Source organism: Pistacia vera, unplaced genomic scaffold, assembly GCF_008641045.1.
Source record: "Pistacia vera cultivar Batoury unplaced genomic scaffold, PisVer_v2 Contig21, whole genome shotgun sequence".
Classification (NCBI taxonomy): Eukaryota; Viridiplantae; Streptophyta; class Magnoliopsida; order Sapindales; family Anacardiaceae; genus Pistacia; species Pistacia vera.
In genome coordinates, this window is record NW_022196013.1 from 1,344,397 (window position 1) to 1,365,842 (window position 21,446).

Below are 21,446 nucleotides of genomic sequence, written 5' to 3' on the forward strand. Positions count from 1 at the left end.
ACTGCATCTTTCTCTGAGAAGGCAATCTCCTCCTCTATGCATACCTTAGTAAGTTGCGATGCCGTGTTTAATACACTCACGGGATCATGACGAGCTTCTTAAGCACACTTCTCCTAAACACCTCGAGAATTCCCTACGAGGTGTGGTCCTCCAAATATAATCCCCACGAAATGGAAAGCCTTGTGACCACGTCACTTCTTCCCATTGTCCTTTTGATCCTTCTTCCAAATGGGAATTGGACCATCAACATACTCCTTGAAATGTCCCTTTTTAATGAGGTCTTCAATAGCCTACTTAAAAGCTCGGCATTTATCGGTATGGTGCCTATTATCCCGATGATAACATCAATATTTCTTGTTCTTTCTTATAGAAGGGGGATTTCTCATGGGCTCTGGCTCTATGAGCAGATTAGTTTCTTCTGATTTATCCAGAATAGTTGATACTGATGTATTCAATGGAGTATACTAATTCTTGTCATGATCACAATAAGGAACTTGAGCATAAGATTTCTTGGGCTCAAAGTGTTGTTTCTTTCCCTTTCTCTGATTGTCATCAGCCCATTTGCGATTAGGTCTTCTACTGTTCTCTCCCTGGTTTTCCTCCCTCTGATTGGGAGCACTGGTCGAAGGACCGAGGTCATGGAGATTCAAAACAGCCACTGAATTTTCAATTCTGATATATTTCTCAGTGAGGTTGTAGAAGCGAGTTAGGAAAATATCATCCTAGGATTGCAATTTCTTCCACAGGTTGGTTTTTGGGCGAACTCCCGCAATAATAAGAGTTCAAACTGAATCTTCGGGTGTATTAGCCATCTTATTCAACTCCTTATGGAACCTGTCAATGTAGGACTAAAAAGATTCATTCCTTTCCTGACGTATGTTCTTGAGATAGCTCAATGACATTGAGAACTTCCTATTAGCCTGGAAGTGTCTAAAAAATAATGAACTCATATGCTGCTAAGAGTTGATAGATCCTGGTGGAAGCGATCTAAACCAGTGCTTAGCATGGGTGGTCAAAGTCATTGCTAAGTAGCAAAGCTGGCTCAAGTGTGCTTGATAGTATTGTTGACAGCTTCAACTTGACATTAGCTTGCGGTCTTGCTATTGAGGCGAATTTCTTAGAATCCTAGTATTCGCAAAACTGCTTGAATTCCTCATTATCAAACTGTTTCTGTTATTAGAGATGAGTGTCTGAGGAATCCTATAGGACACAGTATATTCTTGAAGAGGAAGTCTTTGAGTTTCTTGTAGTGATCGCGACCAAAGTTCTGCTCGACCTACTTAGTAAATAATCCACTATGACCAATACATATTTGATGCCACCTTTACCCATTAGCATGGGTCTGATGAGATCAATCCCCATATAGAGAATGGTGAAGGACTGGTCATCATCATTAACGGTGGAAAAGAGCTCGCGGGATATTCGCAAATCTCTGGCACTAAACACACTTCTCACAAAATTAAAGGTATCTTCATGAAGTAGGGGCCAATAATATCCTTAGCAGGATAATCTTTTGGAGAGAGATTTTTGGCCAGTGTGATTATCACGATCCCTTCATGTATCTCTCTATGATATAGTCTCTCATCATTCTTACACATCAGAGGAGGGAAGTGCTAAACCCTCATTTATACAACTGATCTTTGATGAGAGTGTAGCGAACAGCTCTAGTTCGCAGGAGTCTTACCTAGTCTTGCTATTAGGAAGAACCCCATCTTTGAGATATGAATAATCGGAATCATCTAGGAAACAAATTCAGTTACGGCTATGACCGATCGGTGAGCTGATGTGGGAACTTCGATGTACTTGATTGAAATACTATCTGGAGCATTGGAGTCCAGCGATGAGGCTATCTTTGCCAAAGCATCCGCGATAGAAATACATCTCTCGGGATTGCCTGATCGTATAATGCTTGAAGGGCTCAGTGCGGCCTGGACTTTTTCAAGTAAATGATTATATTTCTTTTTGGGTTGATACTCTCCAAAATCTGTTTGACAACCAGTTGAGAGTCATTATTGATGTCGATCATATCGACCTATTTCTCTTGCTAGTCACAGACTACAAATAGCCTCATATCGCGTCTCATTATCATAGCTTTGAACCAAACCTAAAGGCTCCATAAATGCGAGTCCTTAGGGTAATACGCAGAAGACTAACTCCAATTTTTTTTCTGTTCAAGACACCATTAACATAGAGACTCCAGGTTGACAAGTTTCGAACCGTTTCTGGACAACTTCACAGCTAACTGTTCAGATCTTGATCAGCTAATAAAAGAATCCAAAATAAAATCAGCAACAGTTGCCTTTTGATTGCTACTTTCAATTTGTAATGTAGATTGATCGCTTGTTCTATAGCCCACTTGAGCAACTTACCCAAAGCTTTTGGCTTCTAAAGGACTGCTTGAGTGGGTAGTGGGTTATACATGAATGGTGAGGGCATTGAAGTAAGGTCACAATTTTGCTATCGTTGATCTTGGATACCTGTTTCAGCATCCAATAGGCGTTTGCTCTGTAATACACTGACCACTGAATTTACCCTCTTCCGAATGAGAGTTGCGCTAACCGCATACTGAGAGTTGGAGAGAATAAGATTTCCTTGGAAGAGGCTTGCACATAAGAGGTGGTTTTCCGAGATGCTCTTTTATGCTCTAGAAGGCTAGCTCACACTCTGAGTCCATTCAAATCTCTTGTGGGCCTTGAGTATAATGAAGACAGCAAACAACGATCTGTTGCTCTCGATATGAATGACTGAGAGCCACTATTCTCCCATTCAAGTTCTGAACCATTGCTTAACCTTTTGCTTTCTTGTAGGAAACAAAACTACCAGATTATCGGCGCTAGTTGATTGCAGCAGCATTAAAATATTTGATCGATTGCCTGACTAGAGTCGCGATGCAAGACTGCTTGTGACTACTGCCAGCCTTTGGAAATACGGGTTTTTTAGTCCTGACGCATATTTGGATGGTTTAGCTTGTAAGTATTTCTTACATAGAAAAACTCTTAAGTCTTTTTTAGCAAAAGAAGACTTTTTTTGTTGATGTGTCTGTATGGTATGCAGCAACTATGCCACCGAAGGTTGCAAAGACAACGAAAAAGCTTGGGGGGTTCACATTCCCCGGGATTAATCCAACTGAACTAGTTGGAGCGACCTTTAGCGATATCCTTATAAGGGGGATACAAATTGGTGTCGAAAGGTAACCACCCGTTGAGAAAAGTGAAGAAGCTCCCCGGCCTACTATTGCTTCTGCATCGAGGAAGAAGACCACGGTTATGAAGACAAATAAGAGAAAAACAATACCTACCCAAGATGAAACTAAATCTGAATCAGAAGGCTTCAGGATATTGCTAGATAGACTACAACCCTATCAACTCTTCTCTACGAGGACGACCTCGAGGGACGCTCTTAGGACCTTAGCTGCCCCAATGAGCTTACAAGGGAAAAAGGGAGCGACCACCACTGCTTAGGGGGAAGCAAGAGGGGAACATGTCTAAGAGGTCTCTGCCACAATGTGGCTCGACCAATTCATGTTGGATCTTTTAGGGCAACTACCAGACCATTTACGGCTGGTGGTTTACACCTTTTTGGAATGCCAACTTGCCACAACCTTTGACACGTATATGGCCTCTCGACCTATTGGCCTGGTGGCCATGACACTTTAGATGCAAAGCCAAGTAAAATGACTTGTTCTCTTCGAGAACTCTTTCATATAAGTCGATTTTTTAGGTTTCTAAGAAAAAATTAACTCTTTATTCCTTCTCATGCAGTCTTTGCTCGCCCTGAATATGGCCCGCAACAAGATGAAAATAAGCTCTTCCAGCAAGCTCCATGAGATGGAGGAGATTGCTAACTTGAAACAAGATCTTGTAGCTTTAGATGAAGAGACAAAGACTACCCATATTCAGATGAATGTATATCTGACTAAAAAGAATTCTGCTCTACGAGCAACATACTTTCCAAAGACCGAGCTCAAGAAGAAGGATAACAACAATAAGAAGTTCTAACAAACAGTAGTGAGGCTTACTAAAGAGTTGGGCCAAAGAGAAAAGGAGCTACAAGTAAGCTCAGAGCGCGAAAAAGTAGCAAAAAATACTCGAGCTGAGTTATGGGAAAGCTTAGAGAAAGAGAAGAGGGCATTGCAGACAGATCTCAAACTTGCTCACGAGCGAATCACTTTGCTGATTGAACAGATGAAGCAACAAAACCTCGAAATTGAAAGAAAGGTTGCTCACTAGGCGTTGCAAGCTATTTATAACTTGCGGCCGAACAATCCTAACGTGGATATCTCTGACCTCATTGAGGAATACCAAGTTGGTCTTGCTTCTATGGTTGTGGCCGAAGAGCAAGAAGAACAAGGGTCTGCCTTAGAGGATGATCAGTAAGAAACAGAGGTCCCCAAAAACCAAGCGAACAACCTAGAGGTCAGTGATCAGCCGAACGACTCAAAGGTTGTTGTGACTGAGGTCGGGGATCCTGGTAATCAAGACCAATGATTGTTCTTTCCTCTACTCCTATAAAGTTTTTTGTACTATCTTTTTGATGTAGTTTCAGGTCATCCTTCGTAAATATCTTTGAAATATATAAAATAATTTTTGACCACTTGTGATAACACTTTTATAGATTAAGTACTTCAGAAAACAAATATAGCATATCTGATCATAAAACTTGTAAAACATTGTAAACAATAAGATTATGCAAAACTTGAGATTACGACACAAGTGATTCTTTGAGAAGAATTGGGATAATCTTATTCATAGCATTTACAACAATGAAAAATTTACAAGTAAAAAACTGATCAAGCTATAAATGAGTTCAACATTCCAAGCTTGTGGTACTTTAGAACCATTAAGCCTTTTGAGGTGATACGTTTCAGGTTGTATCATTTTAGCAACACAATATGAGCCTTCCCAATTAGGTCCTAATACCCCCACACTTGGTTCTTTCATACCTAGAAAGACTTCTTTTAACACTAGGTCACTAACCTGGAAGTCTTATCTCCTGACTTTGGAGTCGAAGAATCTTTTTGCCCACTGTTGGTAGGAAGCTATCTCTAACCAAGCCTTGTCGTGGTGTTTTTCAACTAAGTCAAAACTTGCACCAAGAGTGTTTCATTGTCTATTTCATTGTAGAATTCTCTACGAAGTGAACCAGCTCCTACTTCTAGTGGAACCATTGCCTCGCAGCCATATGCCAGCAAGAAGGGTGTTTTTGAAGTAGAGGTTCTCAAAGTCATTCTATATGCCCATAGAACTTTAGGAGATCATCAGCCTAATTTCCCTTGGCTGTGCCAAGCTTGGCCTTCAATGTGTGCTTGATAGTATTGTTGACAGCTTCAACTTGACCATTAGCTTGCGGTCTTGCTATTGAGGCGAATTTCTTATGAATACCTAGCTATTCGCAAAACTGCTTGAATTCCTCATTATCAAACTGTTTCCTGTTATCAGAAATGAGTGTCTGAGGAATCCTATAGCGACACAGTATATTCTTGAAGAGGAAGTCTTTGAGCTTCTTTGTAGTGATCGCGACCAAAAGTTTTGCTTCGACCTACTTAGTAAAATAATCCACTATGACCAATACATATTTGATGCCACCTTTACCCATTAGCATGGGTCTGATGAGATCAATTCCCCATATAGAGAATGGTGAAAGACTGGTCATCATCATTAACTGGTGGAAAAGAGCTCGCGGGATATTCGCAAATCTCTAGCACTTAACACACTTCTTCACAAAATTAAAGGTATCTTCATGAAGTAGGGGCCAATAATATCCTTAGCAGATAATCTTATTGGAGAGAGATTGTGTGCCAGTGTGATTATCACAGATCCCTTCATGTATCTCTCTCATGATATAGTCTACTTCATCATTCGTTACACATCAGAGGAGGGAAGTGCTAAACCCTCATTTATACAACTGATCTCTGATGAGAGTGTAGCGAGCAGCTCTAGTTCGCAGGAGTCTTACCTTAGTCTTGCTATTAGGAAGAACCCCATCTTTGAGATACTGAATAATCGGAATCATCTAGGAAACAAATTCAATTACGGCTACGACCTGATCAGGTGAGCTGATGTTGGGAACTTCGATGTACTTGATTGGAATACTATCTGGAGCATTGGAGTCCAGCGATGAGGCTATCTTTGCCAAAGCATCCGCGATAGAAATACTATCTCTTGGGATTTGCCTGATCGTATAATGCTTGAAGGGCTCGAGTGCGGCCTTGACTTTCCTCAAGTAACTGATTATATTCTCTTTTTTGGGTTGATACACTTCCAAAATCTGTTTGACAACCAGTTGAGAGTCATTATTGATGTCGATCATATCTGACCCTATTTCTCTTGCTAGTCACAGACTGACAAATAGCCCTTCATATTCGGTCTCATTATTCATAGCTTTGAACCCAAACCTAAAGGCTCCATAAATGCGAGTCCCCTCAGGGCTAATACGCAGAAGACTAACTCCAATTTTTCTTCTGTTCAAAGACCCATCAACATAGAGACTCCAGGTTGACAAGTTTCGAACAGTTTCCTGGACAACTTCACCAGCTAACTGTTCGGATTCTCGATCAAGCTAATAAAAGAACTCCAAAATAAAATCAGCAACAGCTTGCCCTTTGATTGCTACTTTCAATTTGTAATGTAGATTGATCTTGCTTAGTTCTATAGCCCACTTGATCAACTTACCCAAAGCTTTTGGCTTCTAAAGGACCTGCTTGAGTGGGTAGTGGGTTAATACATGAATGGTGGGGGCATTGAAGTAAGGTCGCAATTTTGCTAATCGTTGCATCTCTGGATACCGTGTTTCAGTGTAACAACTACTGAAAATTAATACAATGCATGCATAACAACAATAGAAAATTGGGCCCAAAAACTTTCTTTTCATTATAAGTCATGTCTTTTATACACAAAGAGTATTGTTTACAAAAAAGTCATTTTTAAAAGACAAAACAGGGGAAACAGTGTAGCTATTGCTCCTCGCTTGCCTACGCCCTCCGACTGCCTCATCACCTAGATCCTGCATCCACAAAGGAAAAATAACGGGGTGAGCACAAAATAATGCTCAGTAAGTAAAACCCTCTATCTGTCTGTCCCCGTATGTATAATTCTTAATTCTTTCCTTATACTATTTCTGTTTCTACTAAACATCATGGCCTCATCTTACCGGAGGTACGGCCGGATGGCGTTCACACAGCACCATCTCACTCTCCATGACTATCGGGTGGAATTCACACAGTACCAACCCGTTCTTAGTGACTACCGAGTGGGGATCACAAAGCACCTACTCGGTTTTCCTAACTATCGGGTGGAGACCACCTAGCACCTACCCGTTTCTCATGACTTTTGGGTAACGATCACCAAGCATTAACCCGTCTCTAGTCGCTGTCGGGTGATGATCACAAAGCATCAACCCACTTCTACTAAATGTTGGATGATGATCACAAAGCATCAACCCACTTATCTAATAACTAACCGGGTGGTGGTCACAAAGCATCCACCCGTTTCTACTACTCATCGGGTGACGATCACAAAGCATCGACCCATCTCTAAGGGCTATTCGGGTGGTGATCACAAAGCATCAACCCGATTCCCATAACTGTCGGGTGATGATCACAAAGCATCAACCCATCTATACTACTCTTCTAATTCACTCTATTCTAGCATTTTTCATTCTCTCTACCCTTAGAGTAGTTGCATCCACCAAGCTCTCTACTCATAGGGTAATTGCATACACAAGTTTCCTACACTTTCTTAGGTCACTTTTCAATGCACAATTAGTGCCTATGGATGGTTCATCTCCACTAATGCACTTATGAAATGCCAACATGCAATGTTGCAAGAATTAAGGTTCACTACTCATACTCAAACCTCTATTAGGCATTTCATCAAACAACTCAAGTGCATTATAAAACTCTACTATAGCAATGATTCTAAAACTTTTTCTAACCATCCAAAATGGGGAGAAACCCCTTCACATAACCACAAAACCTGCCAAATAAAAACACTTCCAAAAAGGGTTCCACAATACCCTTTCAATTCCATCTCAAACTACCTTTCCAATCCACAACTCATTTCTTATATTTGAAAGGTATAAACAATCACAAGGCATAGAAATCTCTATTTAAGCCTCCATACATGGCATATCACATGTATATCACATACATACATCATTGCTATCAAAACCCTAATCAAGAAAATTCTCAAATCTCAACTTGGGTTGGGATTTACTTACCTTGTTATGGAGAGACTTCACTAACTCTTCCTTTCACTTGGTTTGCTTGACTTTTTCTCTACTCTTAACCAAAAGAACAAAAACCCTCAATATTCAATATATACTAAAACTCACAAAGTTTCACAACCAAAGTAGGAATCCTTACCTTAGGAAGCCTTAGGTTGATTTTCTACCCCAAATCACTTCAAAAACCCTTTGAAACTCCTTGATCAAAAGAAAGAGAAGTTGAGAGGAAACAAGAGAGGAGAGTTGCGTTTTAGAAGAAGTATGAAGGGTTTGCTAATTCTTAATTCCTTTTAATGAAATTTATACACAAGCATTCCCATTTTTCCCTTACTCTTCTTTAGGAATTCTATCTATATCCTTTCATTCATTACAAACACACCCCCATATCAACATATTCTCCATGAAAAATCCTTACATTTAACTCCCCACTTTTCCTGCTAATTAGGGGTAGAATGGTCAAATTGCCCTTAGGGAAGAAAATATCTAAAACTTAGCAAACATTTTGGTCAGCCTGTCGCCGCGGCGAGGAAGCTTTTGTCGCCGCGGCGAAACTGTCCAGAGAGTTTCCCCGTGGTCTCAACACCTCTTCGCCGCGAATCTTCGCCCCGGCGAAGCTTGGCACACTGAACTTCTTCTATTTTCAACCAATTTCAGGGCAAGCATTCAACACAACACACAATCAAACAATATTACCAAAAACCAACTCAATAAGAGCAAAAGAAGAAACAACAGCTATGTACCTCAAGTGGGGCGTTACATTCAGCGTCCAATAGTCGTTTGCTCATGTAATACACTGACCACTAAATTCTACTCTCTTCCCGAATGAGAGTTGTGCTAACCGCATACTGAGAGTTGGAGAGAAATAAGATTTCCTTGGGAAGAGGCTTACACATAAGAGGTGGTTTTCTGAGATGCTCTTTTATGCTCTAGAAGGCTAGCTCACACTCTGAAGTCCATTCAAATCTCTTGTTGGCCTTGAGTATAATGAAGAACAGCAAACAACGATCTGTTGCTCTCGATATGAAATGACTGAGAGCCACTATTCTCCCATTCAAGTTCTAAACTTGCTTTCGATTTATAGGACTTTTCATATCTAAGAGAGCTTGGAGCTTCTTGGGGTTGACTTCAATTCCTCGATGGTTAACCATATGCCCTAGGAATTTCCCTGAGGATACTTCGAATGAACACTTAAGAGGATTAAGTTATATTCTATACCTTCGGAGTACATCAAACATTTCCACGAGGTTAGCTATGTGATATGAAGCAACATGGAAAACATACAGTTAACCAAACGTTGGTAGGTCACCCTAGCATTTTTCAGAACAAAGGGCATGACTTTATAATAGTATAGTCCTCGATCTGTACTAAATAATGTATACTCCTCGCCAAGTGTATACATCGAGATTTGATTATACCTCGAATAGACATTCATGAAGCTTAACAGCTTGTGCCTGGAAGTGACATTAATGAGCTGATCAATTCTGGGCAAAGGGAAATTGTCCTTCGGACAAACTTTGTTGGGATATGTGAAATCAATACATGTTCGCCACTTGCTGTTGGGTTTCTTCGCCAAAACAGGATTGGCGACCCAACTCGAGTAATGAGCCTTCCCAAATGAACCCGATTAAGAAGAGCATATCCACCTCAACCTTAAGGCAGCATAACGCTCTAGGTCAATGGCTATTCTTTTCTAGCAAACTAGCTTGACCTCACTATTGATGTTGAGGGCATGACATAATACATTCAAGCTAATCCCGACCATGTCAACATGAGTCCATGCAAAAACATCTATATTCTATCTGAGGAAGCTCATTAAATCAGTAGTGAGCTAAGGGTTGAGATTGCTTCTGATTCTCAACACACAAGTTGGCTCATTCTGGTCGATGGAAACCTTAGATAGAGTTTCAAATGGCCCACTATGGGAATACTCCTTCTGAACACGAGGATCTATGTTACTTCCACTAGACTTGGATGTGGTTCGATCTTGCTGATCACCATAGCCTGCTCGAGAATTCCCACTGGCTTCCCCTTACCTTTGCATGTCATCTGCACTGCTCTTACATAGCAGTCACAAGATTTACGTTGAGACCCCTTGACTTTCCCACACCCTGTTGGAGTGGGAAATTTCACCTTCAGATGATAGATGAAGGCGACAGCTTTGAAGTTCTAGGGTAGAGGTCGTCCCAATATGACATTAAAAGTGGACATACAATTTACTACAAGAAATTCTGTCATCTTGATCACTTCGTGGGTCTCACCTAAAGTGACGAGAAGTGCAATCGTTCCCCTGGGAATCAAATAATCCCCAGTAAAGCCATATAGAGGGATAGAGGCAGGCTTAAGATCCGCCTCTTCCAATTGCATTTCCTCGAATGCTCACTGAAATAGGATGTTTAAGGCGATCCTATTATCCACCAACATTATGTGGATCTCGCACCGACCTATTTCAATCTCAATGATGATTGCATCCTCATGAGGGTGATGCAATCACACTGCATCTTTCTCTGAGAAGGCAATCTCCTCCTCTATGCACACCTTAGTAAGTTGCGATGCCGTGTTTAATACACTCACGGGATCATGACGAGCTTCTTAAGCACACTTCTCCTAAACACCTCGAGAATTCCCTGCGAGGTGTGGTCCTCCAAATATAATCCCCATGAAATGGAGAGCCTTGTGACCACGTCACTTCTTCCCATTATCCTTTTGATCCTTCTTCCAAATGGGAATTGGACCATCAACATCCTCCTTGAAAGTCCCTTTTTAATGAGGTCTTCAATAGCCTACTTAAAAGCTCGGCATTTATCGGTATGGTGCCTATTATCCCGATGATAACATCAATATTTCTTGCTGTTTCTTATAGAAGGGGGATTTCTCATGGGCTCTGGCTCTATGAGCAGATTAGTTTCTTCTGATTTATCCAGAATAGTTGATACTGATGTATTCAATGGAGTATACTGATTCTTGTCATGATCGCGATAAGGAACTTGAGCATAAGATTTCTTGGGCTTAAAGTGTTGTTTCTTTCCCTTTCTCTGATTGTCATCAGCCCATTTGCGATTAGGTCTTCTACTATTCTCTCCTTGGTTTTCCTCCCTCTGATTGGGAGCACTGGTCGAAGGACCGGGGTCATGGAGATTCAAAACAGCCACTGAATTTTCAATTCTGAGATATTTCTCAGTGAGGTTGTAGAAGCGAGTTAAGAAAATATCATCCTAGGATTGTAGTTTCTTCCACAAGTTGGTTTTTGGACGAACTCCCGCAATAATAAAGTTCAAACTGAATCTTCGGGTGTATTAGCCACCTTATTCAACTCCTTATGGAACCTGTCAATGTAGGACAAAAAAGATTCATTCCTTTCCTGACGTATGTTCTTGAGATAGCTCAATGATATTGAGAACTTCCTATTAGCCTTGAAGTGTCTAAAAAATAATGAACTCATATGCTGCTAAGAGTTGATAGATCCTGGTGGAAGCGATCTAAACCAGTGCTTAGCATGGGTGGTCAAAGTCATTGCTAAGTAGCAACATTTTGCTAAGTTGAAAACTTGGTGAACCTCCATGAGGTCGTTAAATTCATACAGATGATCTTACGGAACAAAATTCCCATGAATGCTCATATCGAGTATTCTAAATCTTGACAAGAGAGGAGCAGTTAAAACTGCTGGAGAAAAGGGAGACGCCTTAGTGACCTGCCCTCGCTCATTCTGCTAAGCTCTAAGTTGATCCAGAGCTCGCTATAACTCCTCAATCTGAGGAAACAGAGCCACATGAGGATCGCTTTCTACAATGTGGGTTTGCTCCCCACGATTGTGATTAAGGAAAAACCGCATATCAGACTCTTCCAAGCCTCGGCTGGAGCCTTCAACATACCTTGGTGCATGTTGGCTGGAGCCATGTGAAGGCACTGAACGGCTTGGGGAGTTATCCCAACCTCTGCGGTGGTCATAACCACCTGCTATGGTGGGTGTTTCCCTTGCGGTGATTGTCGGAACCATCGTTCCGATGATAATGGAAATCTCCATGCCGTGCACTCTTGTGGGGGTGCCCATGTGATGTAGCGTGAGATGGCTTATGTTGTGACATACCTCCAAGTCGCAAAGCTACAAGTATTCTACCTATTTCATGACCAGTATTCATTGGAGCTTTCAAGCCTTTTGGCCTATTGTTAGCCACTTGCTTTCCCTTATTCTTACGCCCTGTAGTGTGTGTGGTATGAGCTTTCACCCGTTTCCATGCTTTAGCGTGACCTACATATGTTTTTGGAGGTGGCACTGCCTTGTTAGAATTGGGTGGTACAACTGATCCAAACGATCTAATCTTCGGCTAACCGTTTGGAGAGTATTATTTAACCTCTCAAAGTAATTCATCACAGTTGGATCGAGCTGAGAGGTCATAGGGATATCTGTCGCGGTATCTCGGGGAACCGGAGGTACTTCGAGAGAAGTAACATCCTATACCCGGGGGATCTCCTTGTTGTTGGTGATAGTTCACTTGGTTTCGAGACCACAAGTCATTTGTTCACAAGTAGAATTGAGTGATCAGAGATTTTGAATGAAGAGCAGATATAAAATCAGGCCCTCATTCTAGCGCCAGACTGTTGATGCATGATTTTGACACCAACAACTCACACATGCAAAATGCTAAGCTATTCTTAGAAATTACACATGAATGATTATGAGAGAGCTGATCAATATAATCAAATAAAAAGACTAAATAATAAATGTGAAATGGTTTTTAAAGTAGTTTAGATGCTTAAAGCGAATCCTACATCCGTTGTTTCTTTTATATATGAAAGATTACAATAGGTCGCTGATAAGAGCTTGAAAATACATATTTTGTTTGTGATTCAATTGGATTATTTGTGGAAAAATATGTTTTTAATGTGAAATTTGAGTTAATTATTCCATAAATACCTTTTATGGGATCACGGGTGTATTTTGAGTATTTTCAGGTTAAAAATGATATTTGAATGAAGAATAATGATTTTGATGGAATTCATGATGAGTAGGAATGAACGGTGCAAGAATCATAGTTGAAACGAGAAAGTTGTGACGCGTTGAAGATACGACATAAAACCTGGAAATCCTTCAAGATGAGTATGCTTCGATGTTTCGATCATAACTTTAGCTGTAGAAATCAGAATTCGATGATTCTTGTGGCGTTGGAAAGATTATTCAGAGAGCTACAAAGTTTGTGTTTATGACTTTGCCAAATTCTGAATATTCCAGACTCATGGGACAGAAAGAACAATCATTATAGCGACTATTTCTTATCGCCGTAGCGATGGATCACGGGCCTGTTTGGGTTATTGTATTCTCTTAGTCTGAATCTGAATGGTTTAAGACATTTAATTCTTTCCTAATTAACCTCAAAACCCTAACACTATAAATAAGGGTCTTTAATTAGGTTTTAGAGAGATTAGAGAAGGAGAAAAGGCAGCTACTATTTTGGAGATCGGAATTCCTACAGTTCTTGTTCACCAATTAGAGAAGTTTTTCTATTTTTTGTTCTTGAACTCATGTTTGTTAATACAATGATTGTTTTTATTACTGCAATTATGAACTAAATCCCTTTTCTAGGGCTAAAGATGTAGCCCAATTTATGAATATGTGTTGATGTTATTGTTGTTGATTTTAAATTAAGCATTCATTCTAAGTTTTTTTATTGTGTGAAATGCTTTCAATTCTTAAGAGCCCGAGAATTGAATGATTTTATGGGTTGGGTTGAGATTGAGAGATGAAACCTAATTAGTCTAAGGTAATAAAACCATAGATTGAGGGAATGCTAGAGATAGGTTACTGTGATCTGTGAGGCTCTGGTAAATTTCATAGAACTTAATGATCTCTTAGCTTCTAAAGTCAACTTAGAGATATTTTGGGTTATTGCTTAAGGGTTAATTCACTAATTGTTTGAGAGAAAGTTAGTGGAATATTAGGGAGTTTGGCCTTTAGAATAAGCTTAATTAGGTTAGTAATAATTATCAATGCATAGGATTAAATTAGTGTGAAATCTATGCCCTAGGTTTAGTCAACCAAAGCATTAATAAAATTCTTCTTTTGTTTAGTTTTTAGTTTGTTTTATTTTTCATTAAATTCATTCTTAAAATTTTGCTTCATCAAATAGCAATAAAATAGACTAGTTTGGTACTTGGTAGGTAGTTCCCCTAGGATTTGACACTCGTTTACTCGAGCTTTACTACTTATGCAATTTCGTATAATTGTGAATAACCTATTAGTCGTGTATAACGAACAACGAGCAGAGATACAATAACTGAGTATTCAGAGAGAATATCAAGTCAGTCTCTTTCTTGTAGGTTATCTTTGCTCTGAAAGTAAAGATTACAATCAAAATGAGGGTTCAGTATTAGAATCCCTAAAATGAGAGGGGGAGTCCTCTATTTATAGTAGAGGAATTCAAGGCAATGATTACAAATCTGCAAGTGGGTAGGTGCCATGCAAGTCCTTCCTTGCCTCCCATTGGCTGATAACATAGGAAATATCCTAAAATTATTTGGGGCTTAGACAGGTGTGCGGTCCTTAGTCACTCATAGACAAAACCTGAATCTGATAAGTTGATGATAGCCGTATTCTTTATGTCTTGGGTCAATATGGCAGCACTTGGATGACGCAAAGCCTTCTTGAACTCTAATTAGTGCTTGCTGATGTAAGCTTATGCTAGCCTTGATTTTTTAGGCATAACAAGTACCTTGTTTCTCTCCTCCTTATTTTTCCTCTTCATTTCCTTCTTCTTCTTCCTCTTCCTCTTCCTCTTCCTCTCTCCTTCTTTTTCTTTTTCTTCCTCTTCCTCTTCCTCTTCCTCGAAGAAAAAAGAGGAAGAGGAAAAGGAAGACACAGACGAAGACGAAGACAAAGATGAAGAGGAACAACCCCAATGTGCCCGCTCGTCATTGGTTAGCTCACAAATGGGCATGACCCATTTTGCAAGCTTACCAACGACGAGCTACCATGTCGGGGTTGTGAGAAGAGATTGTGAGTGTAGCATTTTCCATTGATTTATAAATCATCAATTTCATTTATAAAATAATTTAATAATATTTATTCCAAAATGATGGACAGAATCGAGAGTACACATTTTTTTTTTTTCGTAATTTGATAGTTGATAAAACCATAGTTGAGTAAACCACTTTCTTTATTTTGATAAAACACATATTTTTCTTTATATATGAAAATATCATTCAATTGTAATGGGTAACAACTTTGTGTTTTTGTCATATTAGTTGCATTATAAAAAATTGTCAATTTGTATGAATAACGAATAACAAATATGTTTAAATGTAAAAAAAGGAATTTTGAAGTCATAAACCATATAAAGATCAATTCTCTCTTTCATATTATTCATATAGAATTGGCCATAAGATCACATACCTAATAACTTAATTTTTTGAAACTTCTTGTGAACCATTATCATTTTTTTTCTTGCAAGAATAGTCTTTATAACATTATCTTTTCATTTAAAACAAAGGAATTTTGAAGTCATAAACCATTGTAGATGCAAAAATCTACCGTCATGAAAATAGGGTCTGATCTCATGAGGTTGAGGTCATTGACAATCTATTAGACCTGCACACTGAAAGGCGAGCGTGAAGCTTACAGAGAACACCGGGGTCATGTTTGCTGTAGGCACTTCGACGCTCAAGTCAACAAGGCTGAAAGAGATATTTGATAAGAATTAAGGAGATGAGAATTACCAGGAGTCTTGTCAGAGGCTAGGACTATAGCGAGGCGTCGGGTTCTTGAGAGCAAGAACTTCAAGAGTAAATAGGTGGTTTTGAGTAGCGTAGATTGACTATGGGAGATTCCCCCCAAATGAGAAGGCATACCTCTGTTTTTATAATGAACCCAAGGGGTTGGAATCCTATAGGACACTAAGTCCTATTTTGGGAGATAATCCCTATCAGGAAAGAAATTGATTTCTTGACTTTTCGTTAAGTTAATAGTTTGAGTAAATTTGAAATCTTGTAGAAGAGAGAATAGAATGGGATTCTATTTCCTATTTTGGACTGTTGCAAGCTAATGGGCTGAAACCCAGTTTAGCTTAACTTATAGGATAGTCCAACTTATAGAGTGAGTAGTTCACAAGGTGTTTTAAGGTAGGCCAAACGGGATTGGGCGAGGCCTTGGGGCATGACATGTTTATTTGTTATTGGGCCTCTTCAGGCTCAAGATGTTTTTGCCCTAAAACATATAAGATCAATTCTTTCTTTCATATTATTCATATAGAATTGGCCATAAAGATCACATTAACCTAATAACTTAATTTTTTGAAACTTCTTGTACCGTTTATCATTATTTTTCTTGCAAGAATAGTCTTTATAACATTATCTTTTGTTGCTCAAACCTAGAAGTTAAGTCGGATATTACATTCAGTTTAGCTTTAATAGACAAATTGTGCTTACCAAATTTTTTTCATATATTTATTATATATTGACCTGGGCAGGGACTGGTCCCACCGGGTCCAGGTCCGAGTTGGCTTGATTGGGACCAATCACTCATGGGCTTTCAAGACCCGACCTTAAACCCTAAACCTGTCCTAGATCACTATGGGCCAAGAAAATTCCTCTCCTCGCCCCCTCCACAACCATTTTTTTTTTTTTTATATTTAGAGGGTTAAATAAATTATGTAATCTCTTCTTCTTCTTCTTCTTCTTCCTCTCAATGTGTTTCTTCTTCTTTCCTCTTCAAATGTGTTCTTTCTTCTTTTTCTTCAATGTTTCTTCTTCTTGGACAACCTTTTTCCTTACATAAGGAATAACTTCTTCACGGAACGACCATTCCTTTCAGAAAAAGGCCATTCTTTCATAGGAATGGTTGTTCCCTATGAAGGAACGACCGTTTCTATGGTCTAGTCAAAATCATTTTGCACCTTTGGTGTGGTGGAACTGATGTGACAATGCCAACTCAGCTACCCATCGGGGTTGCAAAAGAAGTTTCTTGAATGTTTTGTTGGCGTAGCATTACATTTAGCATGAAGGCCGGGTTCATGTTATTCTATTACTGATTTATTATCTGTGTTGTAAAAATCTGCAGTTATGATAATGGCTATTTGTTTATAGAGTGACTCACCTTCTTCTTCTTCTTCTTGGAACAACCTTGTTCCTTGAGGTTCTTCTTCTCTTCTTGGAACAACCTTTGCGCCTTGGGTGTGGTGGAACTAACCTGACAGTGCCAACTCAGCTGCCACATCGGGGTTACAAGAGAAGTTTGTGAGAATGTTTTGTTGGCATAGCATTGCTCATTTAACATGAAAGTCAGGGTTCATGTTATTACTATTACTGATTTATTATCTATGTGTTGTAAAAATCTGAGTTGTGATAGTGGCTATTTGTTTTAGAGTGACTCAACCTTTTTCTTCTTCTTCTTGGAACAACCTGTTCTTGAATGAACAACCTTGTTCCTTGAGGTTTCTTCTTCTCTTCTTTGCTTTGGAACAACCTCCTCCTCCTCTTTGCACCTTGAGTGTGGTGGAACTGACGTGACAGTGCCAACTCAGTTGCTATGGTCGGGATGCAAGAAACGTTTGTGAGAATGTTCTGTTGGCGTTGCATTACTCATTTAGCATGAAGGTTAGGGTTCATGTTATACTATTATTGATTTATTATATGTTTGTAAAATCTGCAGTTGTGATAGTGGCTATTATTTATAGAGTGACTCAACCTTGTTCTTCTTGGAACAACCTTGTTCCTTGAGGTTCTTCTTCTTTTCTTTTTGCTTTGGAACAACCTCTTTCTTTTCTTCTTGAAACAACGTTTTCCTTATATAAGGAATGATTGTTCTTTCGTAAGGAACGACCATTTTTTTTCGTGAGAAACGACAATTCTTTCATAAGGAACGATCGTGCCCTATGAAGGAACAATTGTTTCTTTGGTCTAGTCAAAATCATTTTGCACCTTGGGTGTGGTGGAACTGACGTAACAGTGCCAACTCAACTACCATGTCGAGTTGTAAGACTATTACTGGTTTATTATCTATGTGTTGTAAAAATCTGCAGTTGTGATAGTGGCTATTTGTTTATAGAGTGACTTAAGCTTGATAACTGGTAAGTTGAGCAAAGAAAGGGTGCAGATTTGCGGTGATTTGAATTTTTAAGGGGTAACTGAAAGAGCAGGAAGTTACCATAACTTCCATAACTCCTTCCCTTACATCATGCTAAATAACTGTCAAATTTACTTTCATTTAGCAAATATTTTTTATACTAAATATTAATATAGTGTAATACAATCTTTCAGTTACCTTCTATTTTCAATCTGTTCATTTACCTCCTTTGAATCTTTTAGTTGAGCAAAGACAAGCGTGTTGCCAGAATTCTTTAGGCAATCTTTTCAGTTACATTGACAGATATGAATCCTGTTTGTATTTGCAGTTATTTCCAGAATTGTCTTCTTTAGTCCATATAGGATGTTGCAAGTCCAATTCTATTTCTGGTTTGCTAATTCTGCCTTAGACTACATTGGAGGAAAGCGATAATTATAGTTGGATTTGAGGGTGAACAGATTGAAAAATCATATGTTTTGAACTATAGTGGGATTATCAACAAGTTGGCTGTAAAGAACAATTTTGTGGGTATATTAACCTCACCCTCTAAATCAACCAAAAGTTATAATTTATGTTAGCACAAATTTCTCAGCTGGTAATGAAGGAAAAAACAGGGAGATGTGTTCCCGAATTCATGCTCTGGACTGAGTGGTGATAAACCAGAGACCTGCAATTCCAATGTGCAAAAAACAAAAAAATTATAAATGATTCGGCCTGGTTGGCTATTGTCCTCTTTTCCCTGTCCTGTTTTTAGAGAATTAGGTGGGCACCGACTAGTCATATTAACCTCTACAATGTAACACAAGGAGTTCACAGGCAGATCATAGTTCACACTATCACAAGAATGTTGAATCAGAAATAATAACAAAGTAGTCCTACTAGAGTTGCCACACTCTAAACATCGCCTTAATCAAATAATCTAGATATGTGTATACACATCACTTTAATCAAATATCTAGATATGTGTTATATAATCTCCAGAATCCATGTCAAGCCACAGTATTCCTCAGAATCTGAACCCAGCACAGTATATCTAGCAGATCTTAGCTAGAAATTCTCACTATCCTGAATGAATGCCTATAACACAAGTAAACCTTGTAGCAAAGGTTGTTCCAGTATATGACTAATATATTTCTCTTTTAAAGAAAAGTGATACATAATATATTTAAAAAACAAAGTAAAACCTTTGTCATGTGCAAACAATTAGAGTAAGGCCCATCCGGATATTAACTTGTATGAGCAGACAATAAAAGATGGATCATAATACTCCATTCAATTTCATAGTCATATGCCTTCTTTCTTGATTGAATCAATTCATAATCAAGGACATCATCAATTCTAGTTTAATTGAAATGCATACCTAAATTTACATATTTATGCAACTGAATGAATAGAAAAGTGGGAGAGGAAAATTAAAAAAAAATACATTATAGCAGAGAATCATGAAATCTATCCTTGTTCTCCTCCTTTGAGCCTCATTTCTTCGCCTTTGCAAACCTGAGGCATCGATACTTTTCTCCACTTACAGTAATCTCAAGAGCTCCATCTTGGTTATCTTGATTTGATGCAGTTCCCATAAGGACACTTTTCTCTTTCTCTAGGTTTTCTTTCTCCATCTTCAACCTTGTCTTGTCGAGCAATCTCAGCCTGGAAAAGGAATAATGTTTGAGAATCACAACACACTTTAAAACTTAAACTACAGGTGAAAAGATTATTCAAGCAACAACATAAAATACAAAGTCCTAAGCTCACTTCCATAGTCTCAAACATACAAAAATCTTCAACTCAACAACAAGCACACATTTTTATGGCCACTGAGTTTCCTGACAGATGTAAAATAACAACTCAAAGTTTCTACACATTAGGATGTGTTAGTACTGAGTCTAAATTGTCGTCTAAAGTGAGAAGCAAACATATAAAAAAAAAAATAGAGAACTGAATTTATGTTCAAAATTTCCGAAGTGGGTTCCTCTGACTCTTACTGAAATAGAATTAGCCATATGAACTAGCAATCAGAATGAGAAAATAACTAATCCAGAAGAGAAAAAAGTGATATAACTCCGAGAAAATCCCAGGTAAAGGTAATGACTTTGGTAATTGTAAGCAAAACAATTGATGCACTAGTATTAATAAACAGAATTAATTGATTAACAGTAAAATAAGAACGGAAAAGAACCTCACGACGAGAAAGCTCGGCCTTCCAGGCGGCTTCACGCTCGGCGACTTCAACGTTCACGTTCTTCGATGTAACTCTGCATCTCTCTTTCTTTCATAATCCTATCTTGTATGTCTGCATCCAAAGCCTCCTTGAGCTCCTGCACGAACTTGTCGACCACGGCTTTTATTCTCAAAGACATGGTTTTGAATATGAGTTGGAACACTAAACCTGTAAATGGGAATTCCAAATCATAATTTTTTCTCGGTGACAAAGGGTTTGGGGCTGGGAAGTGAGGAAATTCAAAGGGGAATTTTGCGTGAACAGAGAAGAGTTTTGGGGAGTTCTTGGCTTCTGTTGCTCACTTGACGCACAGCACATGGACCCCCTTTTCTCTCCTCTCCTCTGGTTTACGCTGCGTTTTACTTCCACTTGTCAATCTCTCTCTCTCTCTCTCCATTTTTTTTTTTTTTTTAACTATTTTCTCCCTTCTAACAATTTTCTTTTCTTTTTTATTTTGAAAAAGTACTATCTTTCAGAAATTATTTCATTTCTACAAAGTAAAATAATTTTGATTAATAAGCAGTATACTTTTTTTTTTAATAGTAAATCACGTGTGCTTAGCCGATTAAAAAAGAAACTCTCTTTATATGTTTGAGGACATCATAGGGATATTTTAGTGTACTACTTAAGAAGGTATTGAATTCGAGTCTCTCTTCAATTATTAATAGGGGTAACTACTGAAACTCTTACGCGGTAGTTTCAGGATTTTGAAGGATTAATTGAGGTGTGTATAAACTGGTCTGGACACTCATCATAAAAAAAAAAAAGGAAATTTAGTTTCGATTCTCATACCGTTAAAAAACAAAAATCACTTTATTTTATTTTATTTTATTCAATGAATCCTTAAGAAGGGACTGTAGCTTAGATCTACCCCTTTTAAAATATGACTATAATCTTTTATGTTTGGTCTTTTTTATATGAGCACCTGTTAGTTTTAGAAATACAGACCTTAAG

At 38.7% G+C, this 21,446-nt stretch overlaps 1 pseudogene; it reads right to left on the reverse strand.

The window, feature by feature from the left end:
* Positions 1-19,561: 19,561 nt before the first annotated feature.
* Positions 19,562-20,775, reverse strand: LOC116129265 (annotated as a pseudogene).
* Between the last annotated feature and the right edge of the window lie 671 nt (positions 20,776-21,446).